The sequence below is a fragment of the Caretta caretta genome, chromosome 8, assembly GCF_965140235.1.
Source record: "Caretta caretta isolate rCarCar2 chromosome 8, rCarCar1.hap1, whole genome shotgun sequence".
Classification (NCBI taxonomy): Eukaryota; Metazoa; Chordata; order Testudines; family Cheloniidae; genus Caretta; species Caretta caretta.
The window spans coordinates 65,690,404-65,703,995 of record NC_134213.1 but is presented as its reverse complement, the minus strand read 5'-3'; the positions used below and the strand labels follow the sequence as shown (position 1 = coordinate 65,703,995).

At 40.3% G+C, this 13,592-nt stretch overlaps 1 protein-coding gene across 17 annotated transcripts in view; it reads left to right on the top strand.

The window, feature by feature from the left end:
- LOC125641564 (uncharacterized) overlaps nt 1–13,592 on the top strand; it is a 123,797-nt gene that overhangs the window by 31,921 nt on the left and 78,284 nt on the right. For 13 of the 17 annotated variants that reach the window (XR_012669675.1, XR_012669672.1, XR_012669676.1 and 10 more), the window contains one exon: nt 9,546–9,659. The exons of the other annotated variants lie outside the window; for them this stretch is intronic. The gene's annotated coding sequence lies outside the window, so the exon portion shown is untranslated. The remainder of the gene's footprint in view (nt 1–9,545; nt 9,660–13,592) is intronic. 17 annotated transcript variants of the gene reach the window in all.

Below are 13,592 nucleotides of genomic sequence, written 5' to 3'. Positions count from 1 at the left end.
AAGAAAAATTTAACTCTTTCATGGTGCACTTCATCCAGAATTGTTTTCAAGGATAGCCAATTACTACGATTTCTAGGAAACAAATAATTCTGATGCAATGCCATAGCAAAAATAGTGCCACAACATAGCCGTGCCACAACAATAAAATAGTGTGCCTGGAGTTATGTGAAAAGTGATTACTTAAATATCTAATGGGGGTGACAAGGTGGCAACTGAATTTATAAATAGGCAGGGAGAAGACCATTTACTGTATTTACTTTTTCCATTTAACCATTTTCTACATGGCTTCCATTTTCTATTGCAATATTCATTCTAATGACAGTAGATATTTATCTGTACTAAGAATCCCACATTTGCATTAAATAGTACCTTTCTCTACAAGTAGCCCCACTTGAAACCAGCACGACTACTTGCAGAGTAGATTATTAATGAACATGAGTGAAGTTTGCAGAATCTACCTCTTAATTGGAAAAATTCAAACTTGCATTTAATGAATTGGAGCTTGGATTGCTTTCTAAATACTTCAGTATTTGAGCTTAATGGGACTATTCACATGCATAAAGTTATCCACGTGTTCAAGTACCTTGTTGAATTGGGTCCTTGGTCATTAATAATGGACTGTTTCCACCCTGTTCCCTGATATGGCTAGGTAATAATAGCGACAATGTAAACAATATAAACCTGATTGTAAAGGGGGGAGGGGCGTGGAAGACACACACAAAGTAAATATTTGTTTTAGTTAAGGATGAAAGTATTCGGTCAGTTTAAAAAAAGGGGATACATTATTAGGATGCTTTCTTTGAATCAACTGAATTCCTTCCAAAATGCCTTATGGAGAGGCTGTTTAGTATTCATCTCCATACTCCTGTACAGCAATGGCTGTTAATCTTCTAAAAGGTACAAAAATGGGCAAAAACATAATAGTTCTACAAGCAGGCTTATTTTTGTCTCTCTGCCTTAGAATTTTCTGAACAAAAAATATACAATTCTAATAGTTAACTAAGTTAAATAGCTAACACTATAAAAACAAAGGAATTTATAGCCTAGCGTACCTAAGAATCAGTGACACCACATCACTGCTCTCTTCTGTTTTCAAGGTCAGTGCTAAGATAACACATAGTACATATTATACAATTGTATAGTATAGGAGACATGATAGACTGAGCCATAATTCAGAGAGCTTGGCCCTGAACTCCTAGCATAAATACTGAGTGAACTGTACCTACACCCTCCATTGCTTCTCATTGTGTAGTTAACGTATTCATTTGCTGCTAGCCCCCAGCAAGCAAAACCCAGAACAGGGAGGAGAAATGCCAGAGCCATGTTCATTCAAATCTCAATCTTACCAGTTCAGATCTGGAGTTACTCCATAGACCTTAATAGTGTAATGAAATTAGGGTTGCCAATTTTGGTTGGATGTATTCCTGGAGATTTCATCACATGACAATTTTTAATTCCTGGAGACTCCAGGCCAATCCTGGAGGCTTGGCAACCCGAAATGGAATAAGTGGAGTTGTTCTGGTTTTAGATCAGCATAAATGAGATCAGAATGTAGGCCATTTTGTTGTTTAGGTCTCTAGAAATATACAGAAAACGTGGCTGGTTGGATTTCTACCATATTCTGAAAAGTTACCTTTGACATGAAAGCCGCTGCTCAAAAATATAAAATGTAATTAGCAAAAACAACTATACACAGACACACACATACATTTAGGAAGATAAACAAAAGAGAACTTGAGGAAAAGCTAGAGGAAAGGTAGGGGTTTTGTTGTTGTTGTTGTACACACACACACACAGTTTGTTCCAGGAAATGTCTAAAATGCCTTCTGGTAACTTTTAAATAAACATGAAAATCTCTGTTTGAATTCAAAATGTTTCAAATAATGACAAAAAAGAGAAGTGTGCTTGGACTACAAACAAATAAAAGTAAACTAAGGTCAGGAATCACTCTCCATAATTAAAATACATTATCTTTTCTTTCACACTTCAGTTTTCTATCACATAACTGCATTAGACTTGAACAAGGCTTAAATGTGCTTCACAGTAATCTTTTCCTGTACACTAATGCCAACAGACCTAAGCTACATTTCTCAGCTAGAATCTAACATTTTGGGTACATGTTACTGTCGCAGTTTCATTTGTCAGTAAAACCTTGTTTACTTGCTTCCTGTTATTAATTATGGGAAACAGGATCCCTGCAAACTATAAGAGAGGGCTCTTTTAACTCCTGTCTAGACTTTTCAAGGCAAACTATAGATGAGTCCTTTAATGTTTGTGCAGAGCCAGAGACTGCAAAAAAAAAAAAAAAAACCAAAAAAACATTGTTACCTCACACAGCTTAAGACTGCTTATCTCACTCTCACACACAAAAAAACCCTTAAATCACTGCAGCTCCTACCCTTATTATTCGGCACTGAAGTAACATTTTCTTTCATAGTTGGAGACTTTCTTCATCTGTCACACTGATTAATTAACAGCTCACAGTATGAGCTCTGAGCTTCAATAGCCTACTGAAAGCGAGAGAGAAAGATCAACATTAAATATTCCATAAAATGCTGAAAAGGAAAAATGCTCTCTTAATAGGAAGGGATCTCTCATACAAAAAAACTAGCCTAATTTCTGTTTCGTTACATCACACATGCTAATATCATGCAAGGAGCTAAAAGCAGATGTATTGGGGAGGACTAGTTAGGAGAAAAATTGCCGTAGACTTTAAAAAAATATTTAAATCAGGCTATGTTTGCTGAGAGGAAATGGGGGCCATAGAATACCAGCACTACACTAATGGAACAATTCTCACCAGTGTTGTAAGAGCTAGTATTAACCTACTAGAAAAACAAGCCTGGAACACAACAAAAGTTTATACACCAAGATCTGGGGGAAAGATAGATTTTGCAGAGTCTCAACCTACAGCTCACAAAAAAGCATTTACACATTTGTGGGTTCTCTCTCCCCTTCCCCTAAACTGTTACCGTCTGGCAGTTATTTTAAGAGTTTGACTTTCTCCCCCCTTTTCTAAGCCCCTCCAATAGTGCTGAGTGGACAGAAATTATAGATGCAAGAAAAGCTGACAAATGACTAAGGCCCCTCCCCATGTGCCTCAGACAGTCAAAGCTCCTGCCAAAACATGCCTGAAAGCTAGTGAGGAGACAAAGACACAAAGATTCCATTTTCTCAGTGAAAATAGATTTCATGTGTAGAACACCAATGAGAATAATAGAACACTGACACATGCTTGCATTTTCAGAAGCAAAAATAAGAATGAATATTCCAAGGATGACTGAAATTATACTTGATTATACAGCAAGCCCAACAAATGTTGTTTAACCCAATAATCTTTTCAGACTGCAAAATGGTGTGATAGTCTAAAGAATTTGTTTCAATAATAGAAAGCCTGGGGTTCAATAAAATCCAACTTGATCCTACACTGCTTACTAAGAATAATCTTTGCTATAGGACATATGCAATTAAAACAAAGCAAATTTAAAAAACTATCTTTCTCAAATGTTTGGTGAGGTATTAAAAACCCTCAGGAAGGTTTGATACTATTAAAAGACTCCCCCACGCTCCAGCATGTCTCATTACTAGAACTGCAGAGAGATTTTAAAACCCTGACACCCAAGCCTCTGCAATCTTGCAGGCTTTGCATGGTAAGTTCATTTTGCCTTATTAGGATCTGTGGTGGCATTCATCAATGAGCTGGATCTGGTCTGCCTTGGAGCTGCGCAAATCAGCAGAGAGTTGGATGCAAAGTAGTGAGGTGGAAGGGAGGGGAAGAGCACGATTTCTCTTTGAAAAGAGTCTGTTCATCAGGAAATTGGGGTGAGGCTGTGCAACTGGGAAAGGGGAAGATTTGAGTGTTCAAATTTCTGATTTAAATGTAAGAAGAATATTTACACTAAAATACACTAAGTTAAGTGATTTTTAAAAAAATATTTGGATAGCTCTGATCCCACTCCTTTATCACTTAATAGCAAAAGTAGCTATGATTAAAGGAAGTCTATAAGCTCCCCTCGGGCTGACAATTTTGGAGATCTTTGTTGGGGGAAGTGAGGATGTATGCAAGGGCTTGTTCATTACTATGGTTTTTCCAAATGCTTTCAGCTCTGATTACTGTTCATCAGAATGCAGCACTCTTGCTAAGCATCTACTTATAATAGCCCCCTTTTTTTCTTTTACACAGGATGCCTACAGGTCTGCTGCTATTCGATATACCCTCCACAGTCCAGTAAACCAGCAGACTTTCAGCAGAAACATTAGGACTTACGAAATACTATATGATTAACAGGTTAAAAATGTAATTAACTATACCTGTTGAGGTAACAGACTAAGAAATAGCACTGGGGATATTTTAATTTTTATAATATTTTAAATAAAAATTCAACCCTCTCCTTCCTTCCCCCCACCCCCTACACACATACCAAAGGAGTCAATGTAGAGCAGGTTTCACACTTCAGGCTAGATCATGATTGCCACAAGCCCTGCATGAGGCATGGCACATAGCTGTGGCACCCCAGGGGCAGCACAAGAAGGGAACTGTTTGCCTTTCAAGCAATCCCTTCCCTTCTTCTCCATGGCTTGCACCACAAGCCATTAAGATATGCCCAGGGGGACTCTGCTGTGAGGACCAGCACATTGTGAAGGCCAAAATCAACTTTCCACTCATTCTCTACCCTTCCCTGTGCATACAAGTGTGCAATAGTGTCAGTCTCCAGCATACCCAGATCCAGGGGCTAGGCAGGCCATGCTGGGGGGTAAGGAAAGTCCCCTTATTGCTCGGTGTAGACCACGAGTCTTCACCATTTGCCTTTTCTATATATTTCTGTAGCAGGGTAAATTTTAGAAACATAGGGCTACAATGAGGTTAACCAACAATAGCCAACAATAAAACACTGAGCAAACATCATTTGTGTTACACTAAGTTTGAGAAAGTTACTTAAGAACAATAAGCGAACAATAGAAAACGGTGCTGAGAGATACTGAATGCTTGTCAAACACAGGCAGGCATAGGCCCCACCCCATAAGAATCAAAGAAAGGTTAAAGATAGGGAAGAGGGTTGCAATATGGAAGCAAAGTGAGTAGTGAGGATAAGCACATGGTGGATTAGCTACAGATTTATTAATTTGTTTTTTAAAAAGATATAAAACTAAAAAGTTTCCTCCCCAAGTCCTTCCACTAACATCCCAATCACTATAGACACTCCCCAGCCCCCAGTCACTTAGATCCTTAACCTGGGTGTCCTCTTCAACTTGCACCTCTCCTTAGAGCGCCTTTCATCCAAGCAGTGTCTCAGGGCTTGTCCACATGGAGACTTAGTGTGCAGCAAGCTGAGGTGTGAATGTACTAGTTTTTTGACTGCAAAATTTTTAGTGCATGGCAGCAGGATCAACATGATGACTTAGTTGACAGCAGGCGAGTGTGGGTAGATTTACATCCTGCCTCACTGTGTGTGATGGGTAGGGCTACACTCTATTGTAAATCTGGGTTTGCGGGACCTGGGCTTGTGGACTTGTTGTTTCCAAGCCCACACTTGAGTGTCCACAGTGCATTGTAACACCAATTAATAATTGCTGGGCCTGGGTCTCACAACCTTGCTAACACCTCCATACTGCACTACTCACACCTTATGACAACTCTGTGGCTTGACCTGTGTCCATCACTGCAAGATGACAGGGCTTGGGCCTGAGTCATAGTGGGACTCTGGTTCTGACCCACACCCCAAGCAGGGTTCTAGAACCCAGGTCCTGAGTTTTTGCTGATCCATGTGTGGACAGAAGGGTAGGGGTTGGGCTCCAACCTGAGCCAGAGCCTCAGCTTATTGTGCAGTGTGGACATTCTGCAAGTCTCTGCGTAGAGAAACCCTAAATGTGTTCTGCATCACATCTTTAAGATAGCCTTTTCTGTCTCCCCACACAGCTACAGATATCACCCAAGCCCTCCATCTTAATTATTGCCACATCCTTTCCACCAGCCTTGCCCAATGCAGTCTTGCTCCATTCATCGCCATTCAAAATGCCACAGCTCAGTGGTGGGCAAACTTTTTGGCCCGAGGACCACATCTGGGTATGGATATTGTATGGCGGACCATGAATGCTCACAAAATTGGGAGTTGGGGTGTGGGAGGGGGTGAGGGCTCAAGCTGGGGGTGTGGGCTCTTAGGATGGGGCCTGAAATGAGGAGTTCAGGTGTGGGAAGGGGCTCCAGGCTGGGGAAGGGGTTGGGTTGTGGGCTCCAGCTGGGGGTGCGGGCTCTGGGGTGCAGGAGGGTGCTCCAGGCTGGGACTGAGGGGTTCAGAGAGCGGGATGGGGATCAGGGCTGGGGCAGGTGGTTGGGGTGCAGGCTCTGGGCAGCACTTACCTCAAGCAGCTCCTGAAAGCACCAGCATGTCCCCCCCTCCCAGCTCCTACACAGAGGTGCGACCAGGCAGCTCTGGGCGTTGCCCCATCCACAAGCACCACCCCTGCAGCTCCCACTAGCCCCGGCTGCCTCGGACCCCACTCTCCGGTAGTAGCTTGAGGGCCAGATGCAGCCCCCGGGCCGTAGTTTGCCCATCCCTGTTCTAGCTCATTACTTCAACTGTGCCACCTCCACCAGTTCCCTGTACATCACATCAAATACAAGCTGCTGCTTTTCCCTTCCGATCCCCTGGCTACTTTTCTCTCCTAGACTATCAAGAAGTTGACACCAACACCTGCTCAGCCAGTGATGGCAGCCTTTACTGTCCACTTCTTACATTTTCAAACAAGCACCTTTGTGCTTTCTCCTATGCTGCCTTGCACCCATGGTAAGAGTGCATGTAAACATCCACAAAGCCCTTTCATTATCCTCTTTCAATTCCCTCTTTGAAACTTTCTGTTGCTGTGGTGTTAACAAATTAACAGTTAGGGAGCTAGTGTGCTGAAACCATTTTGTTTTCCTTTGCCCTCGTCTGGCTGTATCCGGATATCTCATTTTTGACTTAGATCATAAACTCTTGGGGCAAGGAGCATGTTTTTGTTCTGTTTGTATAGCACCTAGCACAGTGCCTAGGCACTATCACAGTACAATACACAATTTACCCTCCTCTGTCTTCCCTCCACCACAGAACACTTTGGACTTCTCCCACAGCAGTCCCCAAACTCATTCCAGTATCCCTACATCCCCTCCTCTTTTAATGTTCAATCCCTTCGAACCAGGAAGTGACACATGCGTAATTCACATTCGAAAGATAAAATAAAGGTGGTTAACTTGGCTAGTTTCCCATCCCAGTGCAAAAGTAGTGGGCCATCAGAAGTGGCAGTAGCTTTGTGGACCAGCTCTGGAAGCTATCACAAGAGCAGGGGGCAGGTAGCATGGAAGAAAGCAGATAAACAGGGCATGGACGCTGGCATTGTTGACTGGGTGAAAGGGACAGGGAGTGGAGCACGAAATAAGAAACAAGACAAGATTTGTAAGCAGGAGAGGTAGAGTTATGTTTTATCTATTACAATTAGTAAGCTCACCTCTCCGATAAACAATACAAAAGAAAAAGGTTTGAGAGGATAGTTAGCTCAAGGAAGTAGATGACAAACATTACACATTAAACAGATTGACAAATACTTCCCTTTAAACAGGCATATGCTGGTCTCTTCTCCCATTCAGACAACACAATGTATTTATGTTCAAATATTTTATAGAAAAAAGGCTACTTCTCACATCAGCGCCTTAAGATTATTTCTATCTATAAATGCAACAACAATTGAGAATTAAGTCTCATCTTCTTGTCTTTAATTCCTCCTAATGTGTCTGAATCTGATGCAACAATCAAGTCCTGGCAATAGCTGCTACAGGGTGAGCAAAGCAGAGATATTCAACCTCTACTCTGAAGTGACTTGCTTATAGACAATTGTAAATTTGTCAGACCCTTGGGATAAAATTTATTAACATAAATGGGGATTGCATGATTAAATCACTGTGCATTGCACTGAACATTTAGTTGTTAATGTTACTTCAACACTGGGTTTAGGGTGATTTAATTTCCTGGTTTTTGTTATAGTAATAAGAAAGGCAGGCAAGAATTTTCAAAGCCATCTGGAGGACTTAAACATCTTCTTCCATTAATTTTAACATAAGATGCATGTCTAAATCCCCTAGATGGCTTTGAAAATCTCTACCAAAAAGTCTCCCATAGAACCAGTATGAGAATTAACTCCACAGACTTTAATAACCTGTGAAGTTTATGCTATTGTAGTATTTCTCTGACTGACAACTCTTTATAAAACAACACAGTCCATCACAAAATAAATATTGAAATTTTGTTTTACCATAACAGTTCAATGTGAGACCGTCCCATTTAAGAGAAATAATTTAAAAAACCCAACAGTTTAATAAAGTGGATTTTTGACAGAGAAACTCAAGTGCTTGTTATTGGGATCTGTTCTAGAGGTATGCCATTCTGGCAAAATTTTCAAACCTGCATGCCAAAAGTGAAGCTCCTTTAGAAATCCCAGCACTAAGAGCGAGGCATCCAACTCTCACAGAATTTCAATAGGAGTCAGGCATCTAACTCCCTTAGGCTCTTTTTGAAGATTCCAGGCTAAACTTCCAAGTCTGTCTTCAGGCATCGAGATGGAAGGATGGCCTGATTTTCAAAAGCATAAAGAATTTGCAGCTTCTATTGACTTCAACAGGATTTAAGAGGGCTCAGGGTTTTTTGTGTTTTTTTGGATAATCAGGCTATTTCTATTTAGCTGTTTAAGGGCTTGTCTTCATTACTGTGCTAAATCAGTGCAGCTGCACGGACATAGTGCATGTGGTTAAGACGTGCAATGCTGATAGGCGAGCACTCTCCTGTTGCATAATTACTCCATCTCAGTGAGAGGCAGAAGCTACATCAGTGGGAGACTTTTTCCACAGCGCCCTTAGTTTACCTAACTTACATTGCTCAGAGGGGTGGCTTTTTCACACCCCAAGTGTTGTAAGTTACATCGACTTAAGCAGTATTGTAGACAAGCCTTACATGTGTACTTGCAGGTTAGGCTCTCAAATCTGAAAAGTTTGGCCATAATGTGCATAGCAAAACTTTACTATGAAAAATAGCACTACACAGATTTTAGCGTTTTTAAAATGACCAACAAAAAATGGGATCTTGACACCCTGCTGACTGGCACCATTTAGTTAAAAAAAAAAAAAATAAACCCATGCCTCACTTTGATGAAATTTATTATTTTGTGTCCCGTCCCCCTCAATAATCTAACTATTCAACAAAAACAGCAAAAAATGTAGAAATACAAAAAAGTAACCATCTATTCGTAACATTACTGAAAACTAAACTATTACATTTTGTTAAAGTTTCTCCCAGTTCAAAACCTTGCCTACTTAGTTTTACCCAAAGCAAACTGTCAGCCAAACATAAACCGCTTGACATCAGAATAATAATGTATTATAATATGTAAATAAAAACAACTCTGATAGAGATTTAACACTAGGGGTCCCTCCTATACTAATATCAGGATCAATTTTCAGCTGATATATTTAACAATGTCCTGAGCTATCACATAAAATTTCATGTTTCTTTGTCTTCCAGAGGAATTGGAGCAGAATTGCAGACCAACAAACGAAGTGAGCTGAAGGCAATTTGACCAATGTCTTCTGTGTGAATTCCACAGAGGCTGATGAAGCATGTTATCAGGTCTCCAAGGTACAGCACAGTCAGTCAGTTGTGCCATAAAATTAAGAAATTATTAGAGTAAGCCATTTCCTTGACCTTCATGAATATGCCAGGAATACAGAGAAGTCTTGCACTCTGCATTAAAGTACATCTTTCCTAACTGGCATTTACTAACATTTTATTAAACATATGCCAACTCTGCCAAATAATCAGGAAGTGCATCACCCTAACACAAGGGCAGAGACTGGCTTTTAAGAAGCTCCACCTGTCTCATGCAGTCTGGTATCGTAAACTATTTCTGTGTCGCAGAGTGCAACATAGTGTTTGAAGGATAGACAAAAAGGACTAAGATGAAAGTGATTTCAAAGCAATCCTGTAAGCCTTTCTTCAGGAATCAAAATCATATAGAGACTGAAATAAATGGACAAGAGTTTGAAATAGGCTATAAAATATCATGGCAAATTTTAATTTATTTATTTTGTAGGAAAGGATCTCAAGTAAATGATGCTTCCTAATAAGGCACATGACAATCTCAATTATGAGACTAATTATTCTATGCACTGTGTGCTGTTTTATATTCCCAGCAGAATGTTTTTCATCTCATCAAGAGTTTCCAAGGCTGTCTAGTGTTTCTGTATATGCAAAACATATTTGAGCTTCACTCCCTCCTCACCCCCCCAGCCCAAAGCTTCACTAATTAAAAAAGCCCTGTCAAGTGGTCAGACAGACTGGAACTAGAGGATTATAGGTAAGAGGGATGAAATGAAGGGTTGAAAGCTACAATTTCTCTTTCTGTGGTAGCCGCAGAAGTAGCTGTTCTAGACAGGCAAATTAAAAAAGCGGCTGCCTAGGCTAGCAGGCTTTGTAATATCTTGTTCCCCAACAGAAAGTCATCCAAACCCCACTTGTAAGATGCAGTAACTTCTGGGTTGTCTCTTTCTCCCTCTTCCCATGCAAGCACTACACCCTCTGGCTGGTTTCCTTCTGGTCCTTGCTCACTGATTCCATTCCTTCCATTCCCTCACTTTTTTGTTCTGCTGTGTGAACAGTCATTCCTCGGCTTTTGACTAGTGTTCCATGCTGGGAGCTCCTAGCAAACAAAGAGAATACTTTTAAAAAGGAGAGAAATTGAAATGAAGAGGGGAGAAACAATCCCATTCTATCCACTTTTGTATACACGGTTAAGATTGCGCAACGTGAGAGATTATTTATACGCAATGTTAACCACATTTGGTGATGGGGGGGGGGGGGTAGAAAGCTCTGTCCAGTCAACTGAGATACTGAAAATTCCCTCTCAAAAGTTCTTTAGGAAAAGACAAATGTGCATGTAAGAAATATGGTGAAGTAATTATCTACTTGTAGCTGAATATTTTCCGACAGAATGGGGGCTTCCTGTCTCCCCAGTCCAGTTTCCAGCCTATTTACTCTGAATCTCACAGAAAAAGTTGTTGTGTTATCTTTAAAATGATTTGTCACATGATGGAGTGTGTGTTATTCTCTAGTACTGCAATTGCTTGAAGCTCTGTGGGATACTGCACCCAAAGAAAGGTGAACCACTGTAAAAACAAACATACATATGTGAAAAGCTCAGACTTCAGCCCAAATTCTTAGTTCTACACCAGCTGCAGATTCCCCCAGAACATGGGAAACCTTGGCTACCCGTTTAGGACAGATTTCAGGCCCCTTGCACCGGCAGAGCCAGGATTTGTCCCCTTTTGTGCCTGCATGTTTATATTGTGACATCATCCCATCTGTCTAGTCAATTTATGTGTGGGGGTCTGCAGTCAAAACAAATTTATCACCTCAGATTTGCTACTGGTGTGTTGCCTAGGAGCTGGGATTTCAAACATTGCTGTAGCTTTTGATTTTGTTGTTGTCATTGTCAATGATAGTGCTGCCACTTACATGGTGTCTTTCATCGGAGGGTCTCAAAAGCTCGTTATGAGCATTAAGGAAACCAGTTTTACAGAGGAGCTGTGAGGCAAGTAGTGTATCCATTTTATGGATGATAAACAGAGTCACAGAGGTTAAGTGATCTGTCCTAGGTCATACAGTGACATTTGATGAATTCAGACAGTGAATTAGTGATAGCAAAGCCAGCACTTTGGGTGGGACTGTGAAAATTCATTTGCGGGCCCCCCCTTCACTGTGATCATCAATCAACTTGTGGTCCACACTTTTGCATAGGGCCAAACTAAGAGCATGGGAGATTAGCAAAATGATCCTCTGGGCTACATCCAAAATTTAATCAAGTCACATTTTATAGAGAAAATACAGATTTGGTGAAGATCTTTAGGTTCTTCCCACAGATCCTGCTTCATAAACTGGACCCTGCTGCTTGTTCCTTTCAAGTCTAGTGATTAGCTGACATTTAGCATTGGTTTAATAATTTCCAAACTATCTTCAAAAGGAAGAGGGCCAGGAATTTAAGAAGGGAGATTGTATTTTTACATTTCTACTTCAATCACATTACAGGGGTCCAGGATTTTGCAGTGGGTAGTGAGTGGGAGGAGGGAAAGGATGGCTCCCAAGAGCCAGAGCAAGGAATCCGACCCAGGAGTCAAGGCTTCCACACCAGTGTTTTGTTCACTAAACAACACTTAACTGCAGCTTTTGACTAGCAATGCTGATTTTTGTTGGTATTTTGCCTTTCAATCTCAGCCTCTAAAGAATGTAGTTTTTAGAATGAGGATTACATTTACAGCCTGTCAAACTTAGCGGCATTCTTTTAACAAACTCCATAAACGCTATTTAAAAATATATCTTGCATATACACTAGTGATGCAATGGTAGAGAGAGGGAGGGAGAGACACACAGAGGAGCAGGGAAGACAGGGCACAGAAAACCCTTTGGTTCTTGTAGCATAAGCAGGAAGTGGATTAACTGAAATCAAAGCCTTTCAGAATCAAGGCCTCTGTTCTGCAACTGACCGCATGTAGGAGTACCCTTGCACTCACATCGAGCCCCATGGAGAGTCAGTACATGGAGAACAATTGCCGGATCAGGGCTAAAGTCAGAAGAATACGTTCCAGTCTTAAGGTCAAACTCAGTCCTCAAACAATAACATTTGCACATGATCTCTTTAGTTTGCCTTTCAAAAAACAATTGCATTTTAAAATATTTTTTATATTCCTAAAATTTATAAAAATGCTTCTTATGCTACTGCAAAGAGATGGTACAAATCTATTATTTATTGGTACAAATTTTTAAATGAAAATAAAGACTTTCATTCAGCTTTTAAAAATGAAGAAATAATTTTGAATGCCGAATAAAAATATCAAATTTTAGCCCCAGTGGAGCAAGTCTACATAATGAAGTCCATACATGAGGAACACAGGAAAATAAAAAAGGTGATTGATGAATAGGCAATCAGTTGACCACAAAATCTTAAAATTAGCCTCTTATATTGCTCAAGTAATTTAGTAGGAGCACCTTCAATGATATATTAAAACTAGAGGCTACTGTTGACTTCTACACTGAATGCAAACTCTGAAAACCAGAAAGACCTACAAGGCCTATTAACAAAAACTCTGCAGTAATTTAGCTGTTAATGAATAAAATTATGGCTTAATGTTTCAGCAATAGACTAGAGAAAATCTAGCTGTTAATGAATAAAATTATGGCTTAATGTTTCAGCAATAGACTAGAGAAAATCTAGCAAAAGCTCCTAAAATGCCGGTCAGATGCTTAAAGCCATACTCCACTCATTGAGAGGCAAGCCTTAAAAGCCAATCACTATGTGTTATAGCAACATGTGCAGTTATAATGGACTTCAACAGATCAAAGAGTCAGAGTATATAGACTTTTATCAGAGGATGCTTACCAACAATGAGCCTTAAGAAGTAACAACACTAACAGGATTATTGTGGATGATAGAAAGAAACAGAATGCACAATTATTGTAAAGTAATGAGCATTATCTGATGTGAATAGCTGCCACTGAAGAAAACCACCACAGATGACA